We start from the raw sequence: 18,573 nt of genomic DNA on the forward strand, positions 1-18,573 counted from the left end.
CTTGAGAAGCTGGCCGCAGCACAGTCCTCTCTCAGACACAACACACAGGAGAACACCCGGCCGGTTGCCCTGCTCTGCCTTAAGTACAGAGAGGGGCGCATTGCTGTTGCCGTGGTAACGGGCCCCATCCCCGCGTCTCCGGACCTGCCCAGGGAACACGACCTTTGTCCCTGTCGGGCATGGAGCCCGGAAAGACGTGAACGAGGGGGCAGGGAGGAGGGGTGACAGGAGGAGGCCTGTTTGTGGATTCCCACAGCAGGGGTGCAACTTTCTGGCATCCAGCCAGGGAAGCAGGATGCTCCCTTAGCAGGGGGCCAGACTGCTAGCGACAAGGGTGTGAGTCCCAGCATGGACAGGACAGAAGAGTGAGGGGTTGCTGAAGGGTGGGGGGTGGCGGGCAGCAAGCCTAGAGGATGGGGGGGGAGAACCAGCTCCGTGACAACCTAAAACACCCAGTTGCACCTATCCTAAAAACAGCTCCTAGCATTATGAACGTCAAAGCACTTAGGAAATTCCCCCATGGCTTAAATGCACCTGGCCTTTACATCCCCTAGAAGACACATGCATCTAACATACCATCTAGTTTTAAAGATGTCCACTTGTTATGGATCTAAAAGCTCCCACACAAATGCATTTCCCCAACCTAAAGACACCTGCAGAGAATTGTTTTAATGTAAAAAAAAAATCACTGCATGCAGTAAGCACTTAGCTTTGAAACAGCTATGAAAAGACCATGTCCGAACTTACTGCTTCTGTATAATAATAATAATAATTATAATAATAATCATCAGATATTTATAAACTAATGTTTTTTTATGGAGAGATATGTTATAAAAATTAACTAAAAAAATTAAAAACCCTCATTTAAAACATGAATGTCTATAATTAAGTTTAATTGACTTAAGGTTCGGATCCTTTTATTGTATCATAAATTTATTTGCATTTATCCAAAAAGCTTTCCAATAAAAGGAGAGCAATGCCGGAACATTCTGTACCAACTAGATCATAGAAGTGTTTATAATGCTACAAATCTATTTATATAAAAGCAGGGTAAATGAAAATCATAAATTACCTGTAGAACCATTTAGATGTAATGTTGACATTCATGTTGAGCTGGGATTAGAAAAGTAATAACCATAATCACAACTTTTTTGTGTACTAGTTTTTATTAAAAAAAATGGATTATTTAACGACATTGGTGCACTGGCATTAGTTACAATGATTAGTGTAGTGTACAAAAGTCTAATTTAGTTTCTATATAAGACAAGGCTCACACATAACTTTTTTTAACTTTTGAGCCAATTGATTGTATTCATTGCTGCAGTGTCAGAGTTCCCAATGCAGGTCTCATGTCCTTTACTGCGTGGAAATTTGGACCCCAGTTAGCTGCTAAAATAGGTTTGGACAGCTAGGAAGTTAGGTAATGGGATGTTATCATCAGTCACAGAAAGACACATGACAAAGTAAAGTGATTTACAATACTCTCCCTTTATTTCATTGCTCAGTTGTCACCAATGTATATTGCTAATTCATATTAAAACACTTAAGAAATCAACACCATGTTATTTCCTTAAAAGAACATATAAAAAAACTTTTTTTCAGATATACAGTACAAACAATCTACTTGAGGTATATATTCTTATAAATATGTTTTAATGTTTTAAAAACCTTGTATCTATATATATTTTAATTATGTATCATCAATAGACTTTCATATTTACTCATTATATTAAAGCTTATGAAGCAGCGCCACCCTAAACAGTGCACAGTGGTTATAAATTAGCCCAAATTAAAAATGCCTTAAAGTGTTACTAACCCCACAACAGTAAAATAAGTCTGTATATGCAGTAAAGCATGCTTGTTATACTCACTGTGGAACTTAAGGGGTTAATCCTCTGCATTGTGTAAAAAGACTGTTTGATCCTTTCTTCTCTGCCCCTCCTCTTGTTGAAATGACCACCTGATACAGACTGAATCTGTAGTCACATGCACATGCTCAGTTTGGTGTGTAATGCTAGAAATGATGGCGGCGGGAGCAGACATGCGATAGGAGCTCCTGCGCTCCTAGCCCCAATCCGCTGCCATCCGGCCCGCAGCGGACCCCAGCGGGGCCCCTAAGACACTCCCGGCCCAGCCCGACCACCAGGGTAAGCTCCTGGACCTTTTCCCGGAGCTCCGGGAATCGCGGCCTACCCGCGCACCCGAAGCCGGGGCCTCAATTTTTGCCGCGACCGGACCGCATCGCCGGACACCCGCCCGGACCGTCCGCTCTGAATACCGGGTACCACCGACCTGCCTGCCTGCCCAGGGCCCTCCCCATCAGCCCTGGGTCCTCATTGACTACCCTAGACCACCAGGAACAGCAAGCAAGGACCACCAAGCTGACAGCAGCCCAGTACCACCCCCGGATACCTGCATGGCAGCACCACCAGAACGGGTAAGCTGCCAGCACCGATCCCCACAGACCTGCCAGCCTTCGCAGGGCCCTCCCCACTAGCCCTGTGTCCATCTCTGACCACCAGGAATCAGCTCAGGCCCACTGATCGCTGCTCCGCTGCCCAACCCATACGTCGGTTCTGGGCCCACCCCTGGTCACCCTGCACCCAGCTACCGGGCACCCAGCTACCGCCCCTGGACACCCACCGCCCAGCTACCGGGCACCCAGCTACCACCCAGCTACCGGGCACCCAGCTACCACCCCTGGTCACCCAGCTACCGGGCACCCTGCTACCACCCCTGGACACCCAGCACCCAGCTACCGGGCACCCAGCTACCACCCCTGGACACCCAACACCCGGACCACCCAGCGAATCAAGATGTCGCCCAGCGAATCTCCCGGACCACCCAGCGAATCTCCAGCCACCGAGCCGCCAACATCACCAGACGCTGTGCCTACCAACACCCCCAGACATCGCACCCTACGACCCCTCCACTCGCCGATCCACTGGACCCACTGAAGACCCCTCGGACGCCAGCATACTGCACTCACAGATTGCAGCTACAGAAGGACTCTAATGGACTTCACGGTGATACAGACTCTCCACATCACCTCGCCCTGACCCGTATCCCTTCACCTCCCCCGACCCGAACAGCACTGCACTCACCCCAGCATGCCACCTGCACTTCTCCTCCTCGTCTTCCTCTCCTCCATCCCAAAAATCGCCTCCCTCTACCCGCCCACCCCCCCAAAACAGCTCTACATTGCCCCTTCACTTCTGCCCTCTCCACACTACGGCACTCACCACCTCCTCCTGGTACTCCACTCCCCGGTCGACCCACGTGCCACCACTACCAGACCCACACGCTCCTACACCTCCCATTCCCATGCCACCCTCCTCACCCTTCTCCTTCTCCTATCCGCTGGGGACATCTCCCCGAACCCTGGCCCCTCACCACCTCTCCCCCCCTCCAGGGACCCCCCTGCCCCCGCCAGCCGCCGCAACCCCCTCAACCTCATACCTGTGCGCCTCCTCCCCGCATCCATCCCCCCTCTCTCGGTTGCACTTCTGAACGCCCGTTCGGTTTGCAACAAACTAACTGCCATCCATGACCTCTTTATCTCCCGCTCCCTCAACCTCCTAGCCATCACCGAAACCTGGATACAGGCCACTGACACTACCTCCCCTGCGGCACTCTCCCATGGAGGTCTCATCTGGTCCCATTCACCAAGACTGAGCGGTCACAAAGGTGGTGGTGTCGGCCTGCTCTTATCACCGCTGAGCACCTTCCAGGTCCTCCCTAACCCCCCCTCCCTAACCTTCTCCTCCTTCGAAGCTCACTGCATCCGGCTCTTCTCACCCACCCCCCTAAGGATCGCAGTGATCTACAGGCCCCCTGGATCCATAGCCCGCTTCCTGGATGACTTCGCCGCCTGGCTTCCCTTCTTCCTCTCCTCTGAGCTACCGACCATCATCCTCGGGGACTTCAACATCCCCATCAATGACAACACCCCAGCTACCTCCCAACTCCTCCACCTAACCTCCTCCTTCGCGCTCACACAACACACCCAATCCTCCACCCACATCAATGGGAACACCCTGGACCTCGTCTTCTCCCACCTCTGTACCCTCAACCAGTTCTCTAACACACCCTTCCCTCTCTCCGACCACCACCTCCTCACGTTCTCCACCTCCCCTTCCCCCAACTCCCCCCCCCCAGTGCGCCAAACCATCACCAGCCGCAACCTCCGCAACCTGCACCCGGCCCCCCTCCACTCGGCTGCCGACCGCCTACACGACAGCATCCTTCCACTGTCATGTCCTGACCTAGCCACCTCCACGTACAACGACTCACTATCAGCTACACTAGACTCTCTGGCACCCCTAACCACACGCAACATCAAACCCAGACCACTCCAACCCTGGCAGAACGACCACACTAAACGCCTCAAACGCCGCAGTCGTGCGCTGGAGAGACTATGGCGCAAAACCAGGTCCCCTCATACATTCTCCCTCTACAAATCTGCCTTCCTCACCTACACCTCCTCCCTCCACGCCGCCAAGCAGGCCTACTTTGTTAACCTGATTAACACCCTCTCCACCTGCCCTCGCCGACTCTTCTCCACCTTCAACTCCCTGCTCTCTCCCCCCCTTCCTCCACTCAGTACCTCACTTACCGCCCGCGAGATTGCCACTCACCTCCACAGCAAGATTGACGCTATCCGCAAGGACATAGTCAACTTGCAATCTACCTCCCCATCTAGCCTCCCCCCTTCTATCACCCCCTCATCTCTCCCCTCCTCTGACCTCGCAACGGCACTGCCCCCCACCACACCCAAGGCCCTGCCTACCGCAACCCCCCCATCACTGCACTCCTTCAGCCCTACTACCACTGAGGAAGTCAGCAGAGTCTTCTCAGAAGCCCGTCTCACTACCTGCCCCCTGGACCCTATCCCCTCTCAACTCCTCCGGTCACCCCCCTCTTCCCTCATCCGCTCCCTTACCCACATCTTTAATCTCTCCCTCTCTACTGGCGTATTCCCCTCTCCCCTAAAACATGCGCACATCACCCCCATACTCAAAAAGCCCTCTCTGGACCCCACTGACCTCAACAACCTCAGACCAATTTCCCTGCTGCCACTCACTTCCAAGCTCCTTGAGCGCTTGGTCTTCGATCGCCTAAGCGCCCACCTAGATGACAACAACCTCCTTGACCCACTACAGTCCGGCTTCCGTCCCCTACACTCCACCGAAACTGCCCTCCTCAAAATCACCAACGATCTACTAACCGCCAAAGCCAAAGGCGACTACTCTGTCCTCCTCCTCCTAGACCTCTCTGCGGCCTTTGACACAGTCGACCACCCCCTCCTCCTTAATAAACTACTCTCCCTTGACATCAGAGACACCGCTCTCTCCTGGTTCTCGTCCTATCTATCCCAACGCTCCTTCAGTGTCACCTACAATGGTGCCACCTCCCCTTCTCTCCCCCTCTCTGTTGGGGTCCCCCAGGGCTCTGTCCTTGGACCCCTTCTCTTCTCCATCTACACCTCCTCCCTTGGCAAACTCATACACTCCCACGGCTTCAATTACCACCTCTATGCTGATGATACTCAAATCTACCTATCCACCCCTCACCTCACCCCCTCATTCTCCGCCCGCATCACTCACCTCCTAAACGACATCTCTGACTGGATGTCGCTCAATTTCCTCAAACTCAACCTCTCCAAAACCGAGCTTCTCATCTTCCCCCCAGCCCGCGCCCCCCCCCCCATCCTTTCCATCACTACCAACAACACCACCATCAATCCCGCCCAGCAAGCCAAGGTCCTTGGCGTCATTCTGGACTCAAACCTTTCCTTTCAACCTCATATCAAATCTCTCACAAACACATGCAGGCTCCACCTCCGGAACATCGCCAGGATACGTTCCTTCCTTACCCCAGACACCACTAAACTACTAGTACACTCCCTGATTATCTCACGCCTGGACTACTGCAACTCCCTCCTCACCGGCCTACCCCAGTGCAGGCTCTCCCCGCTTCAGACCATCCTGAACTCAGCGGCCAGACTCATCCACCTCACCAGCCGCTCCACCTCTGCCACCCCCCTCTGCCTCTCCCTCCACTGGCTCCCCATTGCCCAACGCATTAAATTCAAATTGCTCACCCTGACCTATAAGGCCATTCACAACACTGCCCCTAACTACCTCACCGATCTGATCCCCAGGTACCACCCTACCCGTACCCTTCGCTCTTCACAGGACCTTCTTCTATCTTGCTCCCTGGTCTCCTCCTCCCACGCACGACTGCAAGACTTCTCCAGGTCCTCCCCCATCCTCTGGAACTCACTACCCCAATCCATCAGACTGTCACCGTCCCTCCTCACCTTCAGGCGCTCCCTGAAAACCCACCTCTTCAGGGAAGCCTACCCCACCCTCACCTAACAGCCGCTGCCCTTCCCTCCTCCTACCACTTCATCCCCCACAGCCGCTTCCTCCGGTGCCTCTACCCCCTCCCTCCTAGATTGTAAGCTCGAAAGAGTAGGGCCCTCTAACCCCTTGTGTACTGTTTGATGTTACTGTTCTGTTTCATGTATTGTCCCCCCCCATTGTACAGCGCTGAGCAAACCCTTTGGCGCTATATAAACACGATAAATAAATAAATAAATAAATAAATAATGCTAGAGAGGTTGTTTTTTTTCTTGGAAAAGCGCATGTGATCAGCACAAGGCCAATGAGCACTGTCCAGACAGAGGGTCAGGGGTTTCACATCCTCCTAGAGTAGAAAGAAAACTCCTCCTACAAACTTTAACCATTAATTCACAAGACTGCTTTAACTGATGATGAGAAAAGGCATTTGGCAGTTTATAGTTACTAAAATAATTGCATTTCCATGTTGTGTTTACTGTGGGAGACCAGAGAGAGTAAATGCAGGGGCCGGGGTTTAGTATCACTTTAACATAAATAGCATACACATAAAAACATAAATAATGAAAAATAGTGCTTATGCAATAAATTATGTATATGATATGAAGTGCCCTAAATAATTATCAGTATATAAATGTGACACAATGCTCAGCCAAGTGCAAACCTGTTATGTCAATGTAAACAGTATATATATGTGATGGATTATATATAAAGTGCAATAGTGCCATAGTGTGCTATTGACTTAAAATTTCATGAACATATGCAGATGTGAACAAGTCCTCTAAAAAGGGTGTCAATATGTATTCAGTCTCAGCTCTTCATCAACTTAGGGTTGTAACACACATGCTCTGGAGTGCCCCTTTAGAGTGCTCACCCGCCCAACTGTATTGACCTCTTATCAAAATAAGAAGGTATAGATGCACTTGTTTATAATGCACTCTTCACCTCTCGTAAGGTACTTTATTGCCAGCCCCTTAAATCCACCAAAGCCACTTCTCCTCAAATAGGAGACACATACCAAGGGAAAAAACCTCATTGTTTACCAACTTTATTTAAAATGAATAAAATACAGGTTAAAAATGCACTCAAATAAAATAAGAGTGCCTCTCTGGATCCTGGAACCAGCTTGCTGTGTATATCAGGAAACACCACTGCTCTGCTGTTCCCTGGAGCCATTCCACTGGGGAGTGGAAATAACATCTCTTACTGAAAGTCCCACCCAACCCACATTTCCCCACATCAGGACATCTTCAGGAAGTGGTATGGCCGTGATTACCTCAGCTCTCTATGTAGCCCATATTATTATGAACTAGTGAAAACTGCGTTTAGTGCTCCATATAGTAACAACCACAGCTGCACTCAAAAAGCACTAAATACAAATGTATGAACAAACCCCACATTTAAATATTGTTGCATTGTGTCTTTAAAATATTGACACCTTCAAATGTGATACTGGGTCTTTAAGTAACCAACTAAATAACATGATAATTACAGTATTTACACCTTATTAATACAGTTAGTCTTTAAATAACCGTACAATAATCACAACATTCAAGTTGCTATCAAATCATACTGTGCATATAAATAACATATACGTCACATAAATCACAGTGCTCTTAGTGATAAAGTGAGAATGAATAATAAAAAATAAAAACAGTCCATTTTAGATCATATCCAGTGTTTCCCGGTGAGTTCCACCACCACACACAGCATCCTACCGATTCCTCAGACCCAAATTATAGGTAGTCTTAGAATGATCTCATCCATTCATGTTCAGCTGTCATCAGGTGCACAAAAAACCTCACGGTACCTCAGGGATTGTGGTAGCAGGGTGCCTTTAAGAATCAGAAACCTCAGAGTATGTCAAAGGGCTGCACAGAACATCTTCCTTGCACCATTACATACATCTGGCAAGGGAAAATAAATGGCAACCCATAGTGTAAAACTGTATGCTGTATAATAGTGATATGTGTTTGTACATCTACTCACAGACATTGAAGTACATCAGGCATATTAAGAATCTTTAACACCGCTGCTGAAATTTATGTCCATTTCTATATTATATCAATCGGCTTGAGTGTCCCTAGTTCATGAAACCAGTGGGTTCATTTATGGAGATCTTTTTTTAATATCTGATCCCCTCCAATGATTCTTGACCCTGTCTATACCATGAAAGTTAGGCCACTGGGGTGAATGTTTTGCAATAACCCAAAATGATTGGAAATACTATGTTCCCTAAACCCTTTGGCGATATTGTTAATTTTGTTTATTAATCCTCTTGGTCACTCTTCCTACATATTGGAGTCCACACGGGCACTCCAATATGTACATCACATATGTACAATCATATGGCATACATTTGTCAAGCTTTTACAGATTATGGAGTGGTTGGACTCGAACTCTGTTCTTTTTCTTTCTTTATTCTTCACTGTCTTACATGCTTTTGCATTGCCTAAAAAATCTTTTTGGTCTAAAAACGTGACTACGTTTTTGGAGGGATCTGATATATTATGTACTCAATAATATAATAAAAAATATAATAATGTAATCTTAGTCTACAATGCTGGGGCTCTTTTATAAACAAATTTGTTTTCTCTGGGGGGGGGTCAATATTTTTCTTAATGCAGTGTCCCTCAATAATATAGGTCAATACGTCTTAATACTTCTTTCCACCTTCCTATATTGCCTATTGAATCCTGTGATGAATGTCATAGGTTGTTGCTTGTCCAGTACTTTATTTAGTGGTAGTTACTCTCTGTCCATCAATTTTACAATTTTCCTTGCATCTTTCCTAATGTCCATTTTCTCTAAATCTGTTAACCAGAATTTCAGTTTGGCTTTCAAAGTCTCAAGGTCACAGTTATGCCTGATTCTCATTAGTTGACCTTTTGGGAATCCCATTTATCTATTGGGGGTGATGGCATCTTTTGGTGAGGATGTAGCTGTCTGTGTCCCTGAAATAGTTTTCTGTACACAGTTTCCCTTGATGTTTAAACTCAACCAAATCCAAGAAGTTAATTTTTTCCTTATTTGCAATCCCTGTAAAATGGATACTTTATTTGTTTTGATAAATATGGTTAACAAAATCTTTAATGACTCATAATCGGTATCTCATCAATGTACCTTTTGTACAATCTTAGATTAGGTCAATTCTTACTGTAAATTTCTTTGTGTTACCATGTATTCATAAAACAGTTTGCAACACTCGGGGTGTATTTAGTGCGCACAGTTGTTTTCCTTGACCAGTTGTTGCTGAAAAAGTTGTTCTCAATGGCCATCCTCAATGCTTCCATATTAAACTCAATTTGGACTTTTTTTTAAGCCTGACTAATTTGTTAATGCTCATTGTACTGACTCTAGGCTGTCTTCTTCTTAATATTGGTATACAGTACAGTGACTCTAAGTCCACTCTAGCCAAAATGCAAGTCATTCACGGGAACTCCCTTTATGTGTGTTACAAGCCTGAGTTGGTGAAGAGCTGGCACTGAATATATATACAGACAATATTTTTGGAGGACCTGTTGTTCACATCTGCATATGTTCATACATTTTTAGCTCAGTAGCACAGTGTGGCACTATTGCACTTTATCTATGATCTATCACACATTTTTATTGTTTACATTGATATAACAAGTTTTCGCGTGGCTGGGCATTGTGTCACATTTATATATTGACAAATATTTAAGACACTTCATGTACCTTATATCATTTACATAATTTATTGTGTAAGCATTATTTTTTTAGTTGTTTATGTTTTCATAAGGCATTTTTAATTTGGTTTAATTCATATCCAATGTGCACTGGTTAGGGTAGTGCTGCTCCATATACTTTAATATATTATTTAGTGTACAGGGGGTACTTTTTTGAGCAGTAGCTGTGTATACTTAGATATACTTGTGATGGAGGTGTAGGTGGGACAGACACGCGGAGAGCAGTGGGACACACAAGGCTTTTATTGCGTGATTTGGAGGAGCACACAATGAGTATAGCAAGGTTCTGGCAAAACAAAAGTTAAGTCCGTACCACAGGGTGGGACACATGACAAGGATCACCAAGTTCTGGTAGGCAACAAAGGGGGGTTAGCCTGTAGCACCCCCGTCTGGGCCCACAACAGGGAGGCAGACTCTGGCAGGCAATGGGTTAAGTCCAAGTGGCACACAACAGGGTGACAGACTGGCAGGCAATGGGTCAAATCTGAGTGGCACACAACAGGGCAGCGGACTGGCAGGCAATGAGTTAAGTCTGAGTGGCACACAGCAGGGTAACAAACTCTGGCAGGCAATGGGTTAAGTCAAGGTGGGCATACAACGGGTAGGCAGGCTCTGTCAGGCAATGGGTTAAATCCAGGTGGGCACACAACAGGGAGGCAGGCACTGGCAGACAATCGGTTAAGTCCAGGTAACCACACAACAGGAAGGCAGGCTCTGGCAGACAATGGGTTAAATCCAAGTGGGCACACAACAGGGAGGCAGGCTCTGGCAGGCAATGGGCTAAGTCCAGGTGGGCACACAACAGGGTGGCAGAGTAGAGAAGTTTAAGTCCTTGGCACAAGGTAGCAATTCAGGAACTCACCAGCCAGCAGTTGCCTCAGCAGAGGAAGTTTAGGCAGATAGGCACCAACTCCCCATGGGTCTTCGGAGGGCTGTGTGTTCTGGCTGCAGCTTCAAGACCACACAAGCAATGTAGAACCACAAGTCCCAACAGTGCAAAAAGTAAAAATCCCAGTTCAATGCATCTCCTAGTGAGGCCTACAGCCATGAGCTGCTCTGTCCATCCTCACTCAAGCTCTGCTCATTCTCCCCCCATAGGGACATTATATGGTCCTTTCAAATTGTCCAAGCCCCAAGCCCCTGAGGCGTTTAGCTTTTCACAGCCACAGGAAAACCTGTTGTCTGCGCTCCCTGCTGAGATCAACCTCATCTCCCACCCCCTGCGGGGCACAGGAACTCCAAAATTTAACTAAGCAGACAAGCTGACTGCTGGACACACAAACAGCACCAAAATAAAATAATTTTTTTTATCTCTGTCACAATACTGTATTTCATACAGGCCTCAGTAGAGTGCGGATGTTCCACATACCTCTAAATATTTACTCAATACATTTGTAGGCTATCTGCTTTCCACTTTGCACTGGTTGTGCTTTACTGCTCCTTCTGCTTTCCTGTTTTCCACATGAGTGGATAATTAAAGTGAATATTCACACAGTTCACAGAGTACATTTGTTTTAGGCAAATCAGCCTCTTTATCTCAACAGTCACTAACAAATCAGACAAAGTAATTAAACCGAGCCACAGAAAACTCCTCCTAGTGACTAGTCCACAGTATATCTGTATTTAATACAACAGCAAAATATGGAACACAATTCCAAAATGAAAAAGTCATATAAGAAGCTGCTTTAAGTTAAATGCTGCAGTAATAGCCCTCACTGAATATATGGCATACTGTTGGGCTGCTTTATTAAGGAGTTGGTAATTTTCACTGAAAAACTTCACTCAAAAGTGAGATTCTTCACTCAAAAAATGTGTGAATATTCACTTAATATATTCAATCCTGTGAAAATCATCTGCATATGATTCAATATGAACCACCAACCTATTTTGAAGGGATAATAACATTCTTATAGCTGAGTTTTGTATGCAGGCTATTGCTTAGAGATCACTATTTAAGAATATATATGGTAATGGATACTGAAGAAGTGGATCAAGTCCATGAAACGTGTTGAGGCTAAAGCGTTAGATCATCTGCAATGCAATATATTTTTCTATGATGTTGTAATCTTTTAACCTTTATATGATACAGTGGTTTTGGATATTAATATGAGTTTTATATAATATGTATTGAGGATTTTGCTGTGCCTCAAAAGTCCCCATCTTTTTAGTGGGCTTCCCCCTTTCTTCTCCCTCCTTTTTGTCCAATATGAAAAGGAATTTTGGTTTTCTCATGAATAAATAATTTAAGTCATTTTTTAAGTGAAGAATCTCAGCTGCTTTTAGAAAATAAGCTTCTATAACTTCAGATATACACAATGTAATTGCCTTTTGTTTAAAACATTACAAACCCAATAACACTCTGCAAGGTCCTGTTAAATTTTTACAGCAGTGTAGCAGTAAAAATGTTCTATTTTTTTAAGGTTGTAATCCACAACAGAGTTCAAGTACAGTATGTTGCATACTGTTTACATTATTGTTCGATCACACCATTTTCTTTATTTCATGAAATAAACCACCTTCATTTTGCAGTGCAGTGCAATGCCCCTTTAAAGTTCCCTTTGAATAGTATCTCACAATTAATGATCACTGTTCTGTAGGCAATCTAATTTGGAAAAAGGTATCAAAACTCAAGGTAGCAGTTTTGGGTGGAGTTACATGCGTATACTTTGCTTGCCACTGGTGTCAGTTTAATATTGCTATATTGTCACTTTCCAGATCCAGCATCAGTGAAATGAAAGGTAGACTGTTCCTGTCTAGTACACACGCATGATCACCAAATCCATCCATTCTGTGCAATTCAATAGGTAGAGTTAAATCAAGTTATTAATGGAAGCAATCTGAAACGTCCTAACCCCTCCAGCGCTGAAAAGAAGGCAGAAAGGGTATTTTTTAAATGTATTTCCAAGTGAAAAGCAGCTACAAAGCATAATATGCAGGATTACAGTAAAGATGCAGAAGTGCAGTAAAGATGCTGGAGTACAGTAAATATGTGTGTGACTCAATTAGGATTTAGGCCTGGTTCACAGCAATATGTTTTTTAGTGCTTTTTGCTTTTTTCAGAAACACGCTAGTTCATTTAACATGTTTGCTATGGGACATGTTCACACACGTTTCTCAGTCGCTGCATTTTTGGAAAGGGCCACGGACTTTTTTAAACGCAAAACTGTGCATTTTTGGTTCAATAGACTTCAATGCACAGTGTGCGCTCTGTGCTGTGTATAGACAGGGTTTACATCATCTTAAGTACAGCAAGGCTTGAACCATCATGGCTTCCATTCCATTAAGTGGCTCACTCGTCGCAACCCACGACTACTACAGCTGACACCTGCTGCTCACCACCAGTAACAGCTCCTGCGGCAGCGTGGACTATTCGTGAGAGGTCATTTCTCACCACCCAGGTCTCCCGAAGTCAGATCCTGGCCACTGTTGGGCCAACTTCTTCTGTGGCAAACTCCCCCATCACATCATGACTGCTGTTTCTGAATCCCCGGAGAACTTCGGAAGCATCCGTGTGACCAATGACCTTATCCCTTGTGGCCTGGCTCAGGAGCCAGTGAAGAAGAATGTCGGTGAGACCAAGACTGACACCAGTGCCTCCGCCTGAACACCCCCCACCATGCATTTCCCTCCTCACAGGAAAAATGCTGGGTTGTGGAGCCCATTCCCCACCCCCCTTCCCCTCCTCACACAGTCTGCCCCTCCCCTGTAGCTTTTTAGTCATCAATTTTTGTTTTTATGTTTTTTATACAATGGAAAATGAAATAAAAAGTAACTTGTTATTATTACATCCGTAACACTGAAACATTCTAATTGTTTGTTCTCCCTTCCCTGTCCCCCTTCATCTGTGATGCCTTGTTTTTATTTGAAAAGGTCTACTAAAGTTTGGCAGCCTTTAAAGAAAAAAAAAATAGACTTCAATGGAGACGCTTCAGAAAACGCACATAGTGCATTTTTATGCTTTTTGATGCATTTTTCATTTTGTAATCAGTCCAACAACAATTTGACCAAATAAAAGCATAAAAAATGCAAAACGCATCAAAAAATGGGGTGTTATTACCCCTCTATACTTTTTTTTTTGTCATCTGCATTTGGTAGGGGAGATTTCCCTTCCTGTCCCATAACCAAAACAGAAAATCCCAGAAATCTAGTGTCCTTGTGACATACTGTATACTGAACTTATATTTCAAAGAATGTTATCGGCATTCCCAACTATCTGCTGTGAACTACACAACAACACTCTCCTATTTAATGGTGATGAGAAGAGGGAGAAGTGTTCTGTGGTTCCAATTTGTATCCTAGGGAGACAACACTAATTCTCCAGATACAGTACAGTAAGTGAGTGTTGTCACCCTAGGGCTAGAAGTGTTATTTGCAGTATCACCGGGTGAATATAAAAGATAAGAAGTCTGAATAAGAAAACCAATACAGACACCAATTCTAAGGACACGTAAGCTGCAATATATTATATTTTTGTTTTTGGATTTAGATATACTTAATTGTTTAAGGCAAACAGAGTTCCTTTTGTAAGCAATGCAGTCGTTCTACATCAGCTGATTTAAATGTATGTTTGTATCTTTTATTTACAATGAATCATTATACTACAAATATGAAAACATCAATTTTTTATTCTACATTTTATGTTAATAAATACATTCACAGATATATATTTTTTAGTGATTTCTCAACTTCAGCCACTCCATATTTTATGGTGAATGTGAGCCCAGGGGCATACTAAGTCAATCAGCATTTTCTTAAGAAACAAAAAAAACAAAAACTGTACATCAGCAATTTATATTTGGTTGGTAGGATTGCGCACACATTTTGCCCCTGATGTTACACAGTGATACACGTTTATGTGGCAGGTGTGCTGTCAAGCTTTCCCTGGTGCCTCTCCACATGCATGCTGTCATTTCTCATGCAAATCAGAACAATGCTTACAAAGCCCTTTGAAGGAATTTACATGAATAATATAAGAGCTCAAAGAGATCTGTTACACAGAGGAATACGTTACCAGACTCGGAAAGAATCATATTTTTTGGAGAGCTGTATGGTAATAAATGGCAGATTTTCCTTATTTTTATTAATAATTCATGATGGGTTTATCAGGGTAAAGTAAACACTTTAAAATCTTTCAAAGTTGCTTTCATTATAGAAATATACAGGAATGAGAGGTAAATGGAGACGAACAGATAGAGTATTGGGATTTCACTCGGTTTATCTCTGTTGGCATACATGCTAATTGAAAGCAGGTAGATTTTTAACTAATATTTAAATTGTGTATATCAGTAATTGACATAAATGATTTACTGGGCTGGATGCTTGGGAGTGGCAGTGTACTTCTTTTTTAAATGCTAAATAGGATGGCATTTAGGCAAAAACCTGATAGGCAATGGCAAAGGGCCCCCAAGTCCTCATGTCCCTTTAAAAAAAGAGCAAAGACTATTCTTCTCAAAGTGCTATTCAGCTGCACATACCCTTATGGACTGCTTGTACTGTGATCTGTGCTGGAGTTCATGTACAGATCATCGGCACACAATAGACATGTATTCAGCTGACAAGTTTAGGCAGAGTACTGTGCTGATCCATCTGAGAGAAGACAGTCATAAACGTAGCAGGAGTTGGAGGTCTTAGGGTTCATGTAAACCGCCGCTGATAAACTCATGTTCAGGAGCTTTTTTTTTCAGCAGCCCCTGAACTCTCCCTAATATTTTCCTATGTGTCCGTGTACACTATGTCGTTTACAGTCATTTACAGGCAGTTGAATTTACAGTCATTTTTTGAACGCGGCAAACTTGTGTTCAGGAGTAGATTTTATCAGCGTTTCAAACGCCAAATGCTTGTAAACGCGGCTAACTGCGTTAATAAGCGTTTGCGTTTAGAAGCGTTTTTTAACTGTTCCATATCCAGATGCTGTCCAGAACCTTTTTTCATCATCAGAAATGCATGCAAAGCTTTTTCTATGTATTCAAATGGACCTAGTACCCCAGCGCAGTCAGTTCCAGGTTTTGTGTGAAGGAAGAAATGGCAGAACGTGCCGCATTATGCTCATGATGGGATCCATAGTGTATACAACCAGAAAAGACAGGTAATCTCAACACATACTGCTCTCTCTGCTTCTGCTCTCTCATTCTCTCAAAATGCCTGAAATAGTAAGTTTTTTACTGTTTTTCAGTGCATTCTGGGCATTTTGGAAGGTCTCCTGATGTTATCTTTAAAAAACACTTCTAAACGCAAACGCACATAAAGGCGCATACACGCGATATGCAAACACGGCTAAACAGACGTTTTTTAACCTACGTTTTCCAGCAGTCAGTTTCCATCATTCAGAAGTGTTTTCCAAACGTCCCGTGTACATGGAGCCTTATGCTGACTGTTATGGTGGCATGAGGGTGCTATGCTGATAATTAAGGACTTCGGTTTGTGTCAGATTCGCTTCTCTCCCCATACAAGTCATTGGGAATGCAAAAGCAAACCGAAGCAGATTAGTACAGCTTAGAAGGTCAAATGACCAGAAGATTCTTAAATGCTGCACTTGTTCATCAACACATGCCCAAATGTATAATGCCACTTACATTTCAATACATGGTAGAAACATTTTGGGTAGATAAATGGCAAATGTGTAGTAAATATGCAACGGTATCTTTTTAAATTGTGCAGGATATAGAAGACTAATTTATCACAGGGTTTGATTGTCTATCCTTGTAAATGGCCTTCTATATTATGTTCCTATATAAAAATGATGAATTAGTGCACATTCTTATCTAGAAATGTCTATGTAATGTTCTTTGTCTTACAAATATATAAAGCCAATTTCTCTATAGCAAGTTTGTTAATTTGTGGTCTAATTTAGTTCAGCATATTTTAAGTATTTTTTTCTTCTTAATTGTGTTTAAAGGCTAAGTTCACATTTTACCAGAAAATTATAAATGCACATTTTTGCAGGTAACAAATGTGCATTTATTGTTTTTTTTCTCAGGGGCATGCAGAGCATTGCATCTGTGATCAAAAGATCACTGGTGCAATGTCAGGCTCCTGCAGACACTTGTTACAGCTTTCTGTCTGTACCGCTGTATGGGCTTTTTGTTTGAAAGCTGTTAGAAGTGTCAATGAACTATGAAAGTGCTCACCAGCACCCTTGCAGTTCACTGAAAACTACAAGCTGTCTACCGCGTTGGATGATGGTACTTTTACTTCATTCATTCAGAGATTCCTGTGAACGAATGAGGCAGCAGAATGGGCAGAGCTCTGCACAGAAGCACTTTTTTTTAAATCTGAGAGCAGAAAAGGATCCCCCACCTGCTGTCATGGGAAAAGGGGAGATAGGGGTTGCTGAACATGTTATACTCTAATGAATGGTCTAACCTGCAACATGTTTAGAAAGGTGAACATATCCTTTTAATATCACTTATTTTGCATACAATATGTTTTGATATGTTGTTCTTGTAAAAAAAAATTTATATTTGTGTGTGTGTGTGTGTATATATATATATATATATATATATATATATACTGTATATATGAGTTAGACACTTTTGTGTTGAAAGTGGAACTGATGTAACACTCTTTTGCTTCCGCTGTGTGATGAGACACCTATCAAACAGGTGGGAATCCTCACTTTTGTCATTCACTGCATACACTGCTAGTAATATGGTGTCATGTCAGAGCTTACTGAGCCTCAAAAAGGGCAAATTGTTGGTGCCGCTTATCTGGTGCCTCTGTGACTGAAGTTGCTAATTTATTTCCAAGTCCCAAGGTACAGTATCAAAAGTTATGATGGCATATACAGGTTCTGGGAAATTGTCTGATAAGTGTGGTCGACGTGGTCAACTGACTGAAAGAGACAAAAGAACATTGCGCAGGACTGTGACCCGGAATAAAAAACAACTGCTGCAAAAGTGACTTCTGAGCTCAATCTCAGTCCTGTGAAGACTGAGTCCTGTGAAAATTGAGAGTCTGTAGTCACTTTTTCAGCAGTTGTTTTCCTATTCCAGGTCACAATCCTGCGCCTCTTTGAGGCTCAGTAAGCTCTGAAATGACTCCATATTACTAGCAGTGTACGCAGTGGATGATGAAAGTAAGGCTTCCCACCTGTTAGCTAGGTGTCTCATCACACAGCGGAAGCAAAAGAGTGTTACATCAGTTCCACTTTCAACACAAAAGTGTCTAACTCTTAGAGTATAACATGTTCAGAATGGTACATTATTTCCACTTTGAACATGAAACATGTCCTCATTTCACTCCTGCAAATCATTTAGTGTTTCCATTTTTTTGTCTAATAAATATATAAATGTCTATAATCAAGGGTAGCCATGGCACTCTGTTTTAAGTAAATGCCCAGGTGCTCACCCACAAAGAAATACATATAAATACAAATCCAATGATTTAGAAGCACTCATGGGTCTTGCAGAGGAGAAAAACAGTAGTGTTTTTATTGTCAACATTTTCATGAAGCTCAGTCCGTCTTTCTCAAGAGCATACATTACATATATACAGTATTAATG

General features: G+C 43.8%; 1 protein-coding gene and 1 pseudogene across 2 annotated transcripts in view; both read left to right on the forward strand.

Moving 5' to 3' along the window:
• The window catches only part of ADGRD1 (adhesion G protein-coupled receptor D1), an 827,296-nt gene that overhangs the window by 506,956 nt on the left and 301,767 nt on the right, over positions 1-18,573 (forward strand). The gene's annotated exons all lie outside the window — the stretch shown is intronic.
• On the forward strand, positions 13,299-13,676 carry LOC149445566 (pancreatic progenitor cell differentiation and proliferation factor B pseudogene; annotated as a pseudogene).

This window comes from Staurois parvus, unplaced genomic scaffold (genome assembly GCF_062004578.1).
Source record: "Staurois parvus isolate SC_StPar_1 unplaced genomic scaffold, SC_StPar_1.0 ptg000719l, whole genome shotgun sequence".
In the NCBI taxonomy this organism is placed as follows: Eukaryota; Metazoa; Chordata; class Amphibia; order Anura; family Ranidae; genus Staurois; species Staurois parvus.